The sequence below is a fragment of the Podarcis filfolensis genome (assembly GCF_964270895.1).
Source record: "Podarcis filfolensis genome assembly, chromosome: Z".
Taxonomy (NCBI): Eukaryota; Metazoa; Chordata; class Lepidosauria; order Squamata; family Lacertidae; genus Podarcis; species Podarcis filfolensis.
In genome coordinates this window covers 4089768-4108525 of record NC_139617.1, presented here as the reverse complement: position 1 = coordinate 4108525, position 18758 = coordinate 4089768, and the positions used below count along the sequence as shown (strand labels likewise).

The window sequence follows — 18758 nt, the reverse complement described above, 5'->3', positions numbered from 1 at the left end:
GTCAAGGACTTGCTTGTCTCAAACTCGGTCTTGGCACACTTCGACGAGAGGCTGCCGGTGGTGCTAGCATGCGATGCCTCACCCTATGGCATTGGCGCTGTCCTGGGACACCAACTCCCGGATGGAAGAGAGGTACCGGTGGCATACTTTTCCCAGACACTCAACGCAACCGAGCGGAACTACTCGCAAATCGACAAGGAGGGTCTGGCAATCGTGAAGGGAGTAAAAAAATTCCATGATTTCTTGTACGGGCGGCCCTTCACCGTGGTGACTGACCACAAGCCCTTGCTTGGCTTGTTTGCCTCCGAAAAGCAGACCCCCCAAGTGCTGTCTCCTCGTGTCCTCAGGTGGTCAATTTTCCTTGCCAGCTACCAGTATGCACTGATTCACCGCCCTGGGAAGGCGATGGGCCATGCGGACGCCCTCAGCAGGCTACCACTACCGGAAACAGGCCCTGACCCAGCACCTGCACAAGAAGTTATGAGCCTGGAGCTGCTTCCCGACCGCCCCATTCAGGCACAAGAAGTTGCACACCATTCCAAGAAAGATAGGGTCATCTCCCGGGTCCTGGACTGGGTGTGGAGGGGATGGCCCAGCAGCAGCCCCGGGCCAGAATTCGCCGGCTACACAACCCGCAAACATGAACTGTCGGCCCACAAGGGGTGCCTGTTATGGGGAAGCAGGGTCGTTGTTCCCCAGCCCCTCCGCAAAAGGGTCCTCACAGCCCTACACGAGACACACCCAGGGGTAGTAAGAATGAAGGCCCTTGCCAGGAGTTATGTGTGGTGGCCGGGGATCGACGGAGAGATAGAGGCCTGGGTCAAACACTGCCAGGCCTGCCAAGAATCCCGCCCAGATCCCCCAAGGGCCCCAGTCCAGTCCTGGGAGTCCGCCCGAGCACCATGGTCACGCCTGCATGTGGACTTCGCTGGCCCCTTTCAGGGGAAAACATTCTTCATAGTGGTGGACTCCTACACCAAATGGCTGGAAGTCGCACTGGTACCGTCCACTTCTACGTCCGCAGCCATCCGGGTACTACGCAGGCTGTTTGCAACCCACGGGCTCCCTGACACTCTCGTCTCAGACAACGGGACTGCATTTACGTCAGGAGAATTCCAAACCTTCACAGCGCAGAACGCCATCCGCCACATCCGTTCGGCGCCATTCCACCCTGCCACCAATGGCCAAGCAGAACGCATGGTGCGGACCACCAAGGACACCCTTCGCCGCATGACGCAAGGGGATTGGGAGTACCGCCTTGCCACATTCCTCCTAGCACAACACAGCACCCCCAGCTCAACGACTGGCCGGAGCCCCGCTGAACTACTAATGGGTCGGCGCCTTGCAATCAGATTGGACCGCCTTCACCCCGATAGAGCTCAGGATGAGGTAGTGGTGGGGGAAGGCAGGAACCCCCGGACCTTCGAGGCCCAGGACCCAGTGTACGCAAAGAATTTTGGGGCAGGCCCAGCATGGGTACCCGCCACAGTCACCAGGGTCACTGGTCCCGTGTCGTACGAGGTGCTAACGGATGGGGGGCAATGCTGGCGCCGCCACTGCGACCAGATACGGCGACGATTCCCGGGAGAAAACCAGGAAAGGTCAGAGGAGTCCCAAGGGAACAGAGGGGCAGTGAGGCCCATAGAGCAGGAGGGGCCAGCAGGAGAGGCAGAATCAGTAAATACAGAGAGGACCCGCGAGGCCGAAAGGACACCGGAACCAGAACCACGACTGAGCGAGCCGGTTGCACCAGACCAAACAGGCCCATCACAGCCAGCATCCTTGGAACATGAGCCAGAACCTGAACCCCGGACTAGGGAACACCCCAGGCCGCAACGCACACGTAGGCCACCGGCGTACCTCAAGGACTATGAATGCGACCTCCCGGGCAGGACTGGAACTTAGAGGGGAGGGGTGTTATGTACTGAGTTGAATAGGATCCAAACTGCAGCAGTCTGATTGGTCCTAGAACAATGCAGCAATATGATTGGTTGGCAGGAACCACCCAATCATGCTCCAGATCGAAGTCAATCCACAACCTGATTGGCTTACAGTAGAATTCCGGAATTAGCCAATCATGTGCAGCCCATTGTGTAAATAATGTATATAAAGCAGATACCTTGAGGGGACTTTCATTCATTCCTCCTCACCACTATGAGCTGAATAAAGAGCATGAAATCACTTTGCGACTCTGAGTATATTTCAGGAGGTTTAGGGTCAGAGTTTTTCTTCTCCAAGATCTTCTACCTTCCCAGGTGGTTGAGCCCCATCTACCCCTCACTTCCCTCTATGTGCAGAAACTGCCTTCTTGACCACTGGGCCTGCTATTGGACTTGTCCGTTCACTCAGCTGAAGCCTGTCTTTGCTTGCAGGGTTAGTCCCTAGCTCACCAAGGGCTTGAGACCCATTGGCTCCCCTCACCTGCTTTAGCCAGCAATCAAAGCTATTCCAAGGGTGTGGCCGCTGTTGCATGCTGACAACTTATCAGAGCCCCAGAGCTGAGTGTGGGGGGGGGGGGACCAAAGGTGGACAAACTACTCTGGAAGCAGTACGATGTGTCCCTCACCAGAGATACTGCCCCTGCCCTAACACTCCATACACCCCACACAACTCCTAAGACTTGAGCTTCTCTGGATAGCAACCATAAAATGAAAAGTTGTCTGCACATCGTCTGGCAGCTGCCATAACTTGTATTGTCTTTGGGCCCAGAGCCCTTCCAATGAATTATTTTTATTGTTAAGATTTATTAATTTTACCTGCTCATCACCCCAAGGCTGGTTACAACAGTTGAAACACAATGCTATGTTTAACACAACTTAAAATCACAAGAATAAATTGGCTGGTTGGTTGGCATCTGTCAAGCCCATTGGGATTGAAGTCCAACTGTTGCCTAGCCCCAAGAGGTACCTTTCAAAGGTGCCTGATGTGAACTGAGGTCCGTTGTCGGAGACGAGAACATCAGGATACCCATGAGTTGCAAACAGGCTCCGCAGCACCCGGATGAGGGCTTCGGGAGGGGTGGAGGGCATCAGGGCCACCTCCAGCCATTTGGAATAGGCGTCCACCACTAACATAAAGGTCCGGCCATGAAGGGGCCGGCAAGATCGATGTGCACCCTCGACCAGGGTGCCTTGGGCATCTCCCAGGTGTTACCCTTAGCTGCCGGCAGTGCAGGTCTCGACTCTTGGCATGCTTGACAGGAGGCAACCCACGAAGTGATGGCATCATCCATGTTAGGCCACCAGACGTAACACCGAGCCAATACCTTCATTTTGACAATCCGCGGGTGGCCGATATGCAGAGTCTCGAGGATGCGTTGGCGGAGTCTTTGGGGAACCAGGACTCGGTCTCCCCACAGTAGGCAGCCGCGATGAACCGAGAGCTCGTGCTGTCTGGTTGCAAACGGCTGGAACTCTGGTGCGAAAGACCCTTCCAGCCACCCCCTCCACACCCAGTTGACACACGTTTGATGGTGCAGTCCTGGGCAGATGCGGAGGCTACATCGGCGGCCGATACTGGTGCTGCTGGGAGGAAGGCCGCCATTTCCCGATGACCCTAGGACCACGGTAGCTTCGTGCTGAGGAGGCGGTGTAGAGGCTTGGCTAGCGTTGCGCCTTGAATTCCTCATTGTCATCTACGATAACCGGTGGCAATTCACCCAGATGGAGAGGGACTGCACGTGGCAATAGTGAATGACAGAAGGCAGGGAGCACTTCACACGGGCAGAGGAAGCGGGAGCTCATATGCCACCAGATTGACTTAAGCCTCCACTGGGAAAGGTTTGACCCTGCATGCATCTAATTTGCAGCAGGGTGGGGGACAAGTGCTCAAAGTGCCCCATGTTCCTCAAGTGCAAAGTGCCCTGAGGCTTAGCCCCTCTCCCAAATTCTGGGTCCCTACTCATGAGACAGTGTGCAGGAGAGGAAGAAGTGAAGCAAACTGAGGGTATATCACCTTCAGTTTTATTTTCTGCTGCTGTGCAATTGCCCAAGAGTTACATCCTGTGCTCTTTCAGAACAGTGCAGGTGGGGCTGGCAGGTGAGTCTGGGTCTGATTTCTGAGGATTGGACCCTCCCCACTGACATCCATTGTGTGCTTTGATCTACAGCATCCTTCTTTGCTGGTGGAATTTACACCAGGTGACCAAGCTGAACAGGCATAGGAGCCAGTTCCCTAACTCCCAGCCACTCTGGGCAGCTTCCAACACACATAAAAACGTTGGCCAAACTGCGGGAGGCAGTGGAAGACAGGAGTGCCTGGCGTGCTCTGGTCCAGGGGGGTCATGAAGAGTCGGACACGACTAAATGACTAAACAACAACAAATGTCAAACATTAATGATAATAGCCTGATCCAATACAAAAAAACTAACAATGTCTTTAAAATACAGTAAACAACTTATATCAAATTAACCAATATTCAATAATACATCTAATAGTAAGCAGTAAAATTAAATAACTGCAAATAATACTTAAACAGTTTACACTTATCAATTGCAATAAAGAATTATTAAACTATAATCAATAAAAATAACGGTAAGTCATAAACCAGGGAACATACAAAATCATGTAAAAATATCAAACTGAGAAGCAAGGGGATGTACTTTTCATATCATATGCCCTTGGGGTGGGGTGGGGTCAGGATGTTTCACAGCTATTGGCAAACTGCCCCCCTGCAGCAAATGGGCCTCCTGCCTGCCCCTGTACTGCTGCCAGCCCTGCCACCACAACTGAATCGCCCACAGGTACACCTACACGGCTGCCACAAAACCCCACACTTACACTAAGTAGAAATACTGCATGCAACACTAATGTCTCACAAAACAAATGAAACTGATCTGTAGAAAACACAACTTGTAAAAAAGAGACAATGCATGTATTTTTGTAAATGACGAAATCTTTAATAAAAATAATTTTTTAAAAAAACAATCTGCCTCCTGAGGCAAGTTGCTTAACCTTGCCCCGCGAAAGTGCCGGCCTTGCTTAAGACCCACCATACTCGGCTCACGCAGTTCGGCACCAGCTAATTTGGGATGGAGAAGTCACACCGATGTATCTCTTTGGCTGAGAGGTGACATGGGACTTAACCTGGCCAAATCTGTCTGAGCTGGGAATCTGCCACATCCCAACTCACTCATCCCGGTGGATAGAGGGTTAGGATTGCACCCTTAGGCCCCAGATGCCTGAGAGACAGCCTCTTTTGCTACAGACCCTCTCAGCTGTTAATATTGGCACAGGGGGCCCTAGGGTAGTTCTGTTGCAGGACATTCTCTACGACAGCCCCAAAGTTGCGGAACTCCTTCCCCACAGAGGTGTGTCTGGAACTGGCACTGGCACTGCAGTTTTAATTGTATGCTGAAGACGTACTGTTTTTCCTTGGCCTTTGGCGCTTGAGATATATTTTGCAGGAGGCACCCTGTTCTTGCGATGGTGATTTGTTTTAAATTAGTGGGGTTTTCCCCCATGTTGCATTTTAAATTGTTGTGACCTGCCCTGGGACCGTATGGTGGCAGCTAGTAATAAATCAAATTAATAAAATTTGATTTATTAGGATAAACTTCCTGACAGCAAGAGCTGTTTGGCAGTGGAACAGACTCTCATGAGAGGTGATGGACTCTCCTTCTTTGGAGTTTTTAAAGCAGAGGTTGAATGGCCTTGGATGCTTTAGCTGAGATTCCTGCAATGCTGGGGGTTGGACTAGATGACCCTTGGGTCCCTTCCAACTCTAAGATTCTATGATTCTAATAATATACTCACCATAATCTTTGGATGTGTGCAACGAAAGGTAGCAACCGACCTACTATCAAAATAACCGCTTCACTTCTCCGAATCGGTTCCTAAGGCAAGATTGTCCTGTGTGTTGTTGTTGTTGTTTAGTCATTTAGTCGTGTCTGACTCTTCGTGACCCCATGGACCAGAGCACGCCAGGGACTCCTGTCTTCCACTGCCTCCCACAGTTTGGTCAGGCTCATGTTTGTAGCTTCGAGAACACTATCCAACGATCTCGCCCTCTGTCGTCCCCTTCTCCTTGTGCCCTCCATCTTTCCCAGCATCAGGGTCTTTTCCAGGGAGTCTTCTCTTCTCATGAGGTGGCCAAAGTATTGGAGCCTCAGCTTCACAATCTGTCCTTCCAGTGAGCACTCAGGGCTGATTTCTTTCAGAATGGATAGGTTTGATCTTCTTGCAGTCCTCTTGCAGACTCTCAAGAGTCTCCTCCAGCACCATAATCCAAAAGCATCAATTTTTCGGCGATCAGCCTTCTTTATGGTCCAGCTCTCACTTCCATACATCACTACTGGGAAAACCATAGCTTTTACTATATGGACCTTTGTTGGCAAGGTGATGTCTCTGCTTTTTAAGATGCTATCTAGGTTTGTCATTGCTTTTCTCCCAAGAAGCAGGTGTCTTTTAATTTCGTGACTGCTGTCACCATCTGCAGTGATCATGGAGCCCAAGAAAGTAAAATCTCTCACTGCCTCCATTTTTCCCCCTTCTATTTGCCAGGAGGGGATGGGCCCAGTGGCCATGATCTTCGTTTTTTTGATGTTGAGCTTCAGACCATATTTTGCGCTCTCCTCTTTCACCCTCAATAAAAGGTTCTTTAATTCCTCCTCACTTTCTGCCATCAAGCTTGTGTCATCTGCATATCTGAGGTTGTTGATATTTCTTCCGGCAATCTTAATTTCGGCTAGGGATTCATCCAGCCCAGCCTTTCGCATGATGAATTCTGCATATAAGTTAAATAAGCAGGGAGACAATATACAGCCTTGTCGTACTCCTTTTCCAATTTTGAACCAATCAGTTGTTCCATATCCAGATTGTCCTTTCTGGGTACCAAATCAGGTTCACCAATGGCAGTTGCTTTGAGTGGGAGAGCCCAGAAGGGATGCCCTCCTCTTGGCTCCTTTGCTTCAGCCCAGGATACATGTGTGCCAGTCTGACATGTGTTTCCCTCCCTCAGTAGCCAAAAATGCCATCCCTTTTCCAAAGGGCCCCAGACTAAATTCCTGCCCGGGAAATGGAACATTTTGCCTTCTGCTGACTTGCAGACTCTGCTGGGACCTAATTTATTGCACCTTTCCCCCATGGAGATCAAGGTTATGTGCATGGTTCACCCCTCATTTACACCCCACAACAAACCTGTGGTCAGGCTGAAAGGCAGTGACTGGCTGGCCTAAGGTCACCCAGTCAGCTTCATGGCTGAGTTGGGATTTGAACCCTGATCTCCCAGGTCCTAGTCTAACACTCTAACCTTGTGGTTCTCAAACTTCTTTTCTTGACTGCATCAACAGATGTATAGTGTCTAGATCAAGGGAAGTAATAGTACCACTCTATTCTACCTTGGTGTCATGAACTGGCAGGACAGTGGGAAGAGGATCCTGGTGAGGGGTGTAACCGTGACTGGGACCCACTGGGGCAAGCTGGGGATGGGAATGGAGAAGTTGGGGTCATGGGAAGTACACACAGGGTGAAGGAAATGGGGGTCATTGTGCAGGGACCAGAAGATCAGGACCCTTCAACATAGCCAGAGAGGCCCCTGTCTCCACAATCAAAGCGGGCTCTGAGACACAGGGAGCAGTGGGAGGTTATGCTGCGGGAGGCTGAGGCAGGCTCCCATAGCCCAGGTGGGCTTTCCTCAGTAGTAGGCTCAGAACAGGTGAGGGTCACCTACCTCATCCAGCCCAGATGCTGCAATCAACATGCAAGGTATAAAAGGGAAGTGGAGCTGAGGTTCTGGGTCTGCTCTGCTGCTGATGTTGATGGACCTTGGCTTGGATGCTCCAGGACCTCTACAGCGCTGTGCTTTGGGTTTGACTCTGGACTGCGTTTCCTGACTGCTGGACTTTGGACTTCGCTTACGTGGATTGACCCTCAGACTGTGTTTCCTGACTGTTAAACTTTGGACTTTACACACTGTACATGCCAGCGGGACTTGCTGCCAGGTAGGCTGAGGGTACAGGACATTTGGTCAGGCCACACCTGGAATACTGTGTCAAGCTCTGGGCACCACAATTTAAGGATGTTGACAAGCTGGAACATGTGCAGAGGAGGGCAAGCAAGATGATCAAGGGTCTGGAAACCAATCCTTATGAGGAACAGTTGAGGGAGCTGGGCATGTTTGGCCTGGAAAAGAGACAGCAGATAGGATAGCCATCTTCAAATATCTAAAAGAATGTCACATGGAAGATGGAGCAAACTTATTTTCTCCTGTTCCATAGAGTATGACCCGAACCAATGGCTTCAAGTTACAAGAACAATTCTGACTAAACACCAGGAAGAATTTTTTGACAATAAGAACTGTTTGACAGTGGAACATACTTCCCTAGGAGGTGGAGGACTCTTCTTCCTTGGAGGTTTTTAAGTATACGTTGGGTGGACATCTGTCATGGATGCTTGAGCTGAGATTCCTGCATTGCAGGGGGCTGGACTGGATGACGTTTCGAGTCCCTTCCAACCCAAAAATTCTGTGCTTCTCCTGCCACACCAGTGTGGCGCCCCACAGCTCTAACCACTACACCACACTGGCTCTCAAATAGGATACAGATTAAAACTGAGTCAGTCTAATGCAGGGGTCAGCAAACTTTTCCAGCAGGGGGCCAGTCCATTGTCCCTCAGACCTTGTGGGGGGCCGGACTATATTTTGAAAAAAATAATGAACAAATTCCTATGCCCCACAAATAACCCAGAGATGGATTTTAAATAAAAGCACACATTCTACTCATGTAAAAACACACTATATGTGGGCCGGATTGAGAAGGCAATTGGGCCGGATTTGGCCCCCGGGCCTTAGTTTGCCTTCTTGTTGTTTAGTCGTTTAGTTGTGTCCGACTCTTCGTGACCCCATGGACCAGAGCACGCCAGGCACTCCTGTCTTCCACTGCCTCCCGCAGTTTGGTCAAACTCATGCTGGTAGCTTCGAAAACACTGTCCAACCATCTCATTCTCTGTCGTCCCCTTCTCCTTGTGCCCTCCATCTTTCCCAACATCAGGGTCTTTTCCAGGGAGTCTTTGTTGATATCAACAAAGACTGTTCGTAACAGTCTTCTCTTCTCATGAGGTAGCCAAAGTATTGGAGCCTCAGCTTCAGGATCTGTCCTTCCAGTGAGCACTCAGGTCTGATTTCCTTAAGGGTGGATAGGGCTTGATCTTCTTGCAGTCCATGGGACTCTCAAGAGTCTCCTCCAGCACCATTAGTTTGCCTACCCATGGTCTAATGAACTTTCCCAGCCTGCTCTGGAAATGTTGGGGATTGAACCTGGGACCTTTTGCATGCAAAGCACATGCTCTACTGCTCAGCTATGGCTCTACTCGCACCCACTTCCTGCTTCACAACCTTGTGATGCTGGGGAATCTCTTATTGGACAAAAAGGCTGCATTCTTTTCTGGGCAGCCTTCCAAGGGCCACATGCCAGTGGCAGGCAGGGTCAGAGGTAAACATGAGTGGAGCCATGAGTTATTGTTATTTTCTTCTGAACAGGATGGTTTTTATTCACCCAACTCTCTGGTCTTCTGTTATGATAAGCCAAAAGCATTATTAGCATCAATGACATACTCCAGTCAGGCCAAAACATGCAGGGTGTGAAGCAGGGGCCATAGAGGAGTGTGGCCTGGGAAGAGGTCCAAGGGTCATAGAGCGAGGCCTGAATGGCCACATTTGGCCCCTGGACCTCCTCACTCCTGGCCTCCTTTATCCTATTTAATTGATCCCATCCTTGTAAATGATGCTCCTGCTTTCCCAGCCTGCCCCATCTCACTCACCCACCCTCTAGGCATCACACAACAGTACAGGTGGTCTGTTTGGGAACATCCAGGGAGATATTGCTGCTTGCGGGTGCAGCTTCCAAAATGCGGCACCATCAAGGGCCACACATAGTAAAATGCCCCTCCATGGGTCTCTTCCATGCATTGGGCCTTTATTCCCATTGTTGTCAGGAATGTTATTACAACACCATGACAAGCAATTGCTATTCTACTTTTTCCACTGGTTTCCCCCTCACTTTCCTTACTGCAAAAAGCTAAGGAGTTTGAAAATGGTTATTGAAGCAGGTTTGTTGCGCTGAAGTGTCTGATCCATTTCAACTGTGCAATGTGACTTTCCACGTATGCCACTGAACCCCAAGTGAAAAACAGAATCATTCTGGAAGTGCCCGGGGTGGGGTGGGGTGGGGGTTGGCCACTACAGTGCCAGGACTCTGTTTAATGCAGGTATGTTAAATTTTCTCCAGGCCTCTTGAGAACCCCCTCTCCCCTCCCCCGGCAACCGTTTTAGCAGAGCCGTGGGCTTGCCAGAGCTCTAACAAGGCCTCACTGCAATTCAAAAGGCAGTTTGCGTAGCTCTGGAATGTTGCCGCCAAGAATCCACAGTGCCATTTTTCCATGTTTGTTGCAGCATTTCCCCACATCTGTGCATCTGCGCATGCTGCAACCAGGAGCCTGCTCCCTTTCCAGTGTGCGTTGGAGGCTGGCAGTTGAAAACAAACCTCTCCGGAGAAAGCAGCAGCAGGAAATGCACGCCTGGAGGCCATCGCAACAGGAGGCAGGAGAGGCCCCAGCAAGGAGAAAACCTGGAAGCAGAGGGGAGGGGTGTTGAGGAATGCATGGGAGGCGGGGGTGGAGGTGGGGGGTAGAGACAGCCATTGTGGAGCTTTCAGTTCTGCGTGCTTGTGGCATTTCTCCTCTCTCCTCCTCCCGCTGCAGCCCCTTGAGATAGGTAGCATGCCTCTCTCATGTATCCTGCACCCAGAATTGTGAAAGCTGCAGCAGGGAGCAAGAGGCACACTTCTGGAGGGGGTGTGTGTGGAGGTGAAGCTCCTGCTGATGAAAAATGATGTGCACGTGCAAGTGATTTGTGTTGTGTGCACCCTTGGTCTGGCTGCTGCTGCTGCTGCTGCTGTTTAAACAGAGGCAGGATTCTGTTGCAAGCAAGAGTTGGCCCTTAGCCATGTGGTCCTTCCTACACCAGGAAAAGGAGTCTTCCCAGCTCTGCGGAGACACCTTGAACCCTCTGGCCTGCCACGTTCGAAACAATTCTGTCCTCCACAGCGTCGTAACATCCTCTGGAGCGGCTGCCAAGTCCTTTCGGCAGCCAAATCCCATCTGGCTTGTGTGCATGAGATAGCTTGGAAACGGGTGTAGCCGACTTGGAGAGCAGGACTCCCACTCATTACCTTAGACTGGTCCTGTTAAAGGGTGTGTGAATGCCAGTCAGTCTGCCCAAAGCGTCATACAGGGATGTCCAGCAGGGCCCTTGCAGGGTGCTCTCTTAAGGTACCTGATTCTCATGAGAACGGAACAGAGCAGCAGGCAGCCTTTACTCACCAGGAGCTGTAAAAAAATGGGGCAGATAGCAAGCTGCAGAGAGATGGGTTTTGAACTCTGAACTTGCAATAAATCCTTTTGGTACTTACATCTACTGAGCAACCGATGCACATTATTTATCAGCTGCACATTGCAAAAGGATATTGCATCCAATTTCTATGCATATGGGGTGCTGGCGAGGCCTTGTGGGACCTGCTCATGTTTGCGCTCCAACCCCCCCCCCATTAAGCTGAGGGTGCCTCTTAAGACACCCAGCCTTGACAGGCAATTGTGAATTGTGGGAGAAGACTTATCAGTCAAGCAAGCTGTTGCAGAAGGAAGCATATCTGGCTTTTGCCCCATATGTCCAGTAAGCAGCACAGGTTGAAAACAACCAAAGTAACAGTGATTGAAAGAAATCTGTCAAAAGAAGAAGAGAGAAGAAAAGAGTTTGGATTTGATATCCCGCCTTTCACTCCCCTTCAGGAGTCTCAAAGCGGCTAGCATTCTCCTTTCCCTTCCTCCCCCACAACAAATACTCTGTGAGGTGAGTGGGGCTGAGAGACTTCATAGAAGTGTGACTGGCCCAAGGTCACCCAGCAGCTGCATGTGGAGGAGCGGAGATGCGAAGCCGGTTCCCCAGTTCCCCCCAAAAAACAGTTCCCCGGTTCCCCAAAAGCGAAAGCCAGACTCCTGCGCAGCCCAGGTGTATGGTACAAGTAAGATGGTTGCATACCTTACCTCAGAAGGCCTTACAAACAACCCTGTATTACATGTGAACTGCTGAGATAATAGTGGCATAGAATCACAGAACTGTAGAGTTGGAAGGGACCACGGGGGTCATCCAGTCCAACCCCCTGGAATGCAGAAATCTTTTGCCCAAAGTGTTGCAAGAGTCTCCCCTAACATGGTGCCCTCCACATGTTTTGGATGATAACTACTCCTAGTACCAGCCACTTCTGGTCCAAAACCTCTGGAGGGCAGCAGGTTGGCAAAGTCTGTTCTATGTATTTACCCAGAAGCAAGTCCAAGGGGGCTTAATCCTAGTGTGTATAGGATTGCAGACTTTTGCTGCACTACAGATGCTTTCATCTAGTTCATGGGTAGGCAAACTAAGGCCCGGGGGCCGGATCTGGCCCAATTGCCTTCTCAATCCGGCCCGCGGACGGTCCGGGAATCAGCACGTTTTTACATGAGTAGAATGTGTCCTTTTATTTAAAATGCACCTCTGGGTTATTTGTGGGGCATAGGAATTTGTTCTCCCAGCCCCCCAAAATATAATCTGGCCCCCCACAAGGTCTGAGGGACAGTGGACCGGCCCCCCGCTGAAAAAGTTTGCTGACCCCTGTTGGTGTCAATGCAAATATGCAGCGGTGTGGTGCAGTGGTTAGAGTGCGGGACTAGAAGCTGGGAGGCCAGGGTTCAAATCCCCACTCAGCCACGAAACCCACTGGATGACCTTGGGCCAGTCAGTATCTCTCAGCCTAACCTACCTCACAGGGTTGTTGTGAAGGTAAAATAGACTGGGGGAGAAGTGTATATGCCACCTTGAGAAAAAGTGAGATATATAAGTGTAATAATAAAATAAAATAACAGTTTAATCGCAGATTAAGTTTCCAGGATCAACTCACCCATTCCCTTCTGCAAAGAAGGTCGAAAGCATTGTGAGGACGCCAGAAATGATCAGAGGCATAGCAGGAGCCACAGCTCAGTGGCAGAAGATCTGCTTTGCATGCGAAAGGTCCCATATTTAATCCTTGGCATCTCCGAGTAAGACGGGAAATGTCCCTTTAGTCAGTTTAGACAATACTGAGCTAAATAGATCAATGGCTGTAGAAAGTTTAGCTGGGTCTTAAAGTAAGGGTCACTGGAAGAAAAAAGCATCTGTTGGGAAGATTAGGAAGACAGTAAGGCAATGCAATTTTCTCCATCTTGAAAATATACATTACAGTAATTACAACAGGGCCATATATTGGCATTGAACAGGCAGCAGCTTTAGAACGAACAAAAAAGGGAGGGGTATTAAAAATTTGCAATTATATCCTGTCTTTTGTGCAAGAAGCTTAATGTGGCACCATAGTTCTCTCCCCCCTGCCCTCCCCACTTTTACTCTCACAACAATGCTGTGACTTAGGTTAGGTTGAGATAAGTTGACTGGCCCAAGGTCACTCACTGCAGAATAAAGATCTGAAAACGAGTTTTCCCAGGCCCTAGAACCAAAACTCTAACTACTACCTCTCTCTTCCAAAGTACAGCTAGGTTGCAGAATTTTAGGTGGTGTGATTCTGTGGGACTTGACATCCTTCCGCAGGGCCTGCAAGATAGAGCTGTTCTGCCTGGCCTTCGGTCTGGGCCTGTAGGTTACCTCTTTGCCCTTTTATCAGCTCATGTGGGACCAACATGGATAGCTGGCCCTGATGAATACTTGAGGTTCCCGACCCCTAAGGTCATTTAATTTCATCCTGATTCTAATTTTTAAGCTATATTTTAATCAATTGTTTGATCGTGTTTTAATGTATTTGATATTTGATGTTAGCCGCCCTGAGCCTGGTCTTGGCCGGGGAGTGCGGGTATAAATAAAAATTTACTTACTTACTACTTACTTACTTGCTTACTTACTTAAATGAGAGGGAAAAAATACAAAACAAACAACCAGTGCTTATACACGTACAAGTTACCAATTGCTTTTATGTGAAATTATTAATACATAGGTAGTGGGTTTAACTGCAGGTTGGAAAGCTAGCGGTAATACTTGTAGGTATTAGACAAGCATGAAAATGGCTGCACACTTCTTGTATATGACCACAGCCAAATAGAAACTGATGAGGAATGTCAGGGAGCATCCATCACTTTTACTGTTCTTCCCCAAGGAAAAGGACTCCTTTTTTAAAAAAAGTCTCCTTTTTAAAAGAGAGAGAGAGAGAGAGATTCCTGTGTATAACTAGGGTCAACAGGCTGTGTGTGGCTTCCTTTCCTACTGTCCTGATGGGTTGTGCCTGCTCTTGGAAAAGTGATGGGGCTGGGCTTGGGGGGGGGGGCGGGTCGGAGTTCCTAGCCAGAAGTCCGACAGTATACTGTCAGTGAGACAGCCTTAGATAGCTTCAGCTGCATGCACACCATACATTTAAAGTGTATGGCTTCTCCCAAAGAACATTGGGAACTGTAGTTTGTCAAGGATGCTGGGCTTTGTAGCTCTTTGCACGGTTGCCTGCAGATCCTAGGATTGTTTTTTTGGGGGGGTGGGGAGCAAAGGTGCTTTAAATGTGTGGTGTGTATGCAGCCTTCCTAATTGTTCACTTCACTCCTCTCCTGCTGGGTGGGTGCATGGCTGGTGCTAGGAAGGTGCCTGCACCGTGTCCTTTTCCCACTTAACTGATGTGAATGATGCACAAGAGCGCCCCTTGCATCTATAGGGCTTTGTTGAGCAATGGAATTCAGAACTTAAGGGGTGTTCACTGTAAACATGACTAGGGGCATTTTCACAGACACTAAAATTGGCTCTTGCCCCCACCAGCTGCATTGCCTGCACCCATAATTCAAATGCACCGCCTTTGTTTGGTTTGGGCTGGAAATGCACAACCTACAGTGAGGGGGGGGGAAGTATTTGATCCTCTGCTAAATTTGCCCGTTTGCCCTCTGATGAAGAAATGACCAGTCCATAATTTTAATGGTAGGTTTATTGTAGCTGGGAGAGACAGGGTTTTGCCACCAAGTCATCTTTTGCAAAGGGATCAAATACTTATTTCACTCATTATAATGCACATCAATCTCTGACTTTTGTCTTCTGGTTTCTGGGGGTTTACCTGTTGTTATTCCGTCTCTCGCAGCTACAATAAACCTACCATTAAAATTATGGACAGGTCATTTCTTCGTCAGAGGGCAAACGGGCAAATTTAGCAGGGGAGCAAATACTTTTTCCCTTCACTGAGCTTAGAGCTCCTTGCGGGGAAAGGTGGGGCACAATAAATGCATAAATAAATGCAGAAATAAATGAATTAATAGTGTCAATTTTCTGGAAAACATCATGTCTCAAGGAGTGTGTGTGGACAATTCCTTGGGGGAGTCGTGGGTGGCAGAATACGATTGATATAAGAGACAAACCCCAGATGCAGGTGGTATGGGATTGAGATGAGACTTTTGAGGGGAGAGAGGCTTTTGTGGCCGAGAGGGAAATGGGGTGTGGGTTTTTTGTGTGTATGTTTTTGCACGTCTCTATCCTGGTATGTGAAGCGGGGCCGGATTTCTCAGGACCGTGAGGTGGGGGGAAGTGGGTGTCAAAAATATACGCAAAGCAGAGCATTTTCCGAAGGGGCACGGACCGAATGCGCGTGGGGCACCCGTGGGGAAGAGGTAAGGATAACGCGGAGTTGGGGCTCCTGTCTTTTTGTTCCGTGGAAAGGGGGACCTGGTCTTGCTAGGTGCGCCCTCCCCTACACATCTGGGGTTGTTAGAGGGGGCATTTATGCAGGGGAGAAATATTGTGAACTTGGGGATCCTGGATCGTGCCTTTGGGTGGGTGGGTGGGGGGGCGTCTGGCTCCGCAGTGTTCCACCATGGGGCAGGGACCACCCCCACGAGGGGAAATAAGAGGAACCTCCAGGGGAGGGCGCTCACAGATACGGTCCGGATGGGGGGCGTTGCAAGGGGGCGGGCCCTTCCCTAAGGCGGGCGGGAGGATAAAGGTGGAGGGGTCCTCTGGCGCCGGCTCCCCAGCACCCGTCCCTCCCTCCGTCCGTCCCGGAGGCGGTGCCCGTGCCTGCCCCACCCTGGACGCGCGCTCGCTCTCTCCGTCACTCGCCTCCCCGGGAGACGCTGCGGCGGGGCTGCTGGTGGCGAGCGGGGAGCCGCGCAACCTGCGGGAGAAGAGGTGAGGGGGCGCCGGAGGACCCCGGAGGTGTTTTATGCGGCGGGTAGGAAGAAGGAAGAGGAGATTCAACAGGGGCAGCCCCACTTTCATGTGCGTGGGTCTTGTGGGGTGGGGTGGGGGGTGGCGGTGCTTGGGGAGGGGGCGATTTCTTTCCTTGCGACCCCTCCTTGGATTTGGGAGGTAACCGTTGTGCTTGTTGTCGTTGCTCGAGATGGGGGAGGCCGGAGGGACCCCTTCCCGTACCTTCCCTCCCCGACCCCCCAACCCGCACCAACCCCCGGCGCCGCTCCGCGTTTCTGCCGTTCCGCGTTTTCCATCTCGCCCCCCCGCTCCGGGCAGCCGTGTAACTCCGCGCCGGGTTTTGCGCGCCGCCGGGCCGGTCTCGCGAGCCCGGAGCCCCGCGTGGCCAATCGGGGCGCGGGGCCCGAGCGCCGGCGGCCAATCGGGGCGCCGCCCTGGCTCGCGCCGCGGCCAATCGCAGGCCTCCCCGGACCGCCCCCCCTCGCTCGGGCTGCGGCGCGCTGAGGGCTCCGAGCGGCGCCTCCATTTAAAGGGGCCGCAGCAGCCACCCGAGCCTTGGGCGGGCTCCGAGTTAAAGGCAGGGCTGGCGGGCAGAGACAGGGAGGGGAGCTCGGGGAGGCCGGCGGCGAACCTCGGGTCGGGGAAGCTGCGGCAGGTGAGGGGGCGCCGGGCGGGGCGTGGGGGAGGGGGCGGCCATCGTGGGCTGGGGGAGGGGCGGCGGCGCGGGACCTCGTGACAAGGGGCGGGGCCTGGCTTGGTTAGGGGGGCCCGAACCCGCACTGGTGGGCGGGGCCTGTAGCGATTGGGCCGCGTCACGGGGTGGGATCCTGCAGGTACTTGCTGTTCAAGGGAAGGAGCCAGGCCAAGTCTCACCTGGAGCCCTTGGCGGGGAAAGGAAAGCGAGGGAAGAGGGCTCTAAAGGGAGGCGGGCCTGGGATTGGCGAGGCCTGCAGTGGAGAGGTCAGGATCCTGCAGGTACTTGCTGGGCAAAGGGGAGGAGGTTGTGGTCGAAGCTGGTGGCAATCCTGGCCAAGTATCACCAGGGGTGGGTGGGAGGGTAGCCTAAGATCTGTGCAACAAGGCAGGTCCGGGATGCACCGAAAGGGTGGGATTCTGCGGGCACTTGCTCAAGGAGAGGAGCTTACTTGTGGGTAAGGCCATCAGGTTGCAGCAGCAGGCCGAGATGTGCTTGGCATGCCACTAGAGTGTGCAGGGAAATGCAGCGGTGTTATGCTTGTTAGGCTGCCTCTGAAGATGGGTTGGAAACTTCAGCTGGTGCAAAATTTGGCAGGGACACGAGAACGGGCCTTTTGTGTGGTGGCTCCCTGATTATGGAATGCTCTCCCCAGGAAAACTCGCCTGGCACCTTCCTTACATATCTTTAGGTGCCAGGCAAAAGTGCTGCTCTTCTCCCAAGCTTTTGGCTAATTAAACAATCTATGGCTTTTAAAATGTGTTTGTTGGAAGGGGTATTGGTTTTCTTTATTTTATTGTGCATTTTGTGTTGCCATTTTTTATTTTATGTTGTGAAAAGCTATGTGATCTTTGGATGAAGGGCAGTACACAAATTTAATAAATAGTGATAATAATCATGAGGGATTCTGCAGGTACTCGCCTTGCAAGGAGAGTTCTACTGTTAGCAGGGATGGGCTACAAGCTCAGTTCAGAGAATTGTAGACTTTGAGGTAGTTTTGTAGGCCTCAGGGTACCCGTTTTCCTGTCTAAGCCAACATTGGGGAATCTGTGCCCCTCCAAATGTTGTTGACTGCAACTTCCATGAGCCCCTGACAGCATATCCAGTGGTCAGGGACTTGTAGTCAAAAAATATCTGAGGAGACATGTTGGCAACCTCAATTGTAGGCCCACCTATCTTAGCCTATTGCTCAAATTGGGGAAACCCTGGTCAGATCTCACCTGATACTTAGAGGACAGGATAGTGGTTTGCCCTGGGATGTATTTACACTAGGGAATAGCCATTCATGTCTTTGCTGTGAAGGGGAGGAGCAAAACCCCTGAACTGGGACCAGTTCAAGCTATAGTAGCTGATTGGCTTAAACCAAGGTACCTGGAAAGGACCATAGATTGCAGGTTTGGGTGTTGGACTGTACTAGGAGAAAGGATCCCGTAGGCACTTGTAGAAAACAGAGGCAGTAATTGGATTGAGCTGCACCAAGTCTGAAGGAGAGAGAATGGCTCAGAAGGTTTGGGGGGCAGCGGGGGGGGGGGAGAATCTTGGAGATCTGAGCTGGGACAAGGCAAGCATGACTAAGTTGTACTTGTGGAGGGAGGGGAGCTGGTCTGCAGAAAGGCAGATTTGGTTTGGGCTTGGAAGACATCAAATAGCATGCAGATATTTGCAGAGGAAAGGGGGAGTGATGGCTTGAACTGGACTCGTTTTTGTTTTGTCGAACATCAAACGCTGGATTGTGCTGAGGAGTGACCAAGGCATGTGGGAGGTGTATGTCCCACAGCCCTTATCCTTGGGAAGAGCTTTTTTCAGTAGACAACATGTTTAGGTTTTGAGTAACCAAGGAAGGAATCCAACATGAAATTGTTGAAGATTAAAGAGCAAATG

At 51.1% G+C, this 18758-nt stretch overlaps 1 protein-coding gene across 10 annotated transcripts in view; it reads left to right on the top strand.

Annotated features, from left to right (window-relative positions):
• Positions 1-15927: 15927 nt before the first annotated feature.
• The window catches only part of ZMYM3 (zinc finger MYM-type containing 3), a 30001-nt gene continuing 27170 nt past the window's right edge, over positions 15928-18758 (top strand). For 2 of the 10 annotated variants that reach the window (XM_083595528.1, XM_083595521.1), the window contains exon 1: positions 16522-16838. The gene's annotated coding sequence lies outside the window, so the exon portion shown is untranslated. Of the gene's footprint in view, positions 16206-16521; positions 16839-16969; positions 17159-18758 lie in introns of those variants that run through there. The other 8 variants (XM_083595522.1, XM_083595525.1, XM_083595527.1 and 5 more) reach the window with 7 other exon arrangements.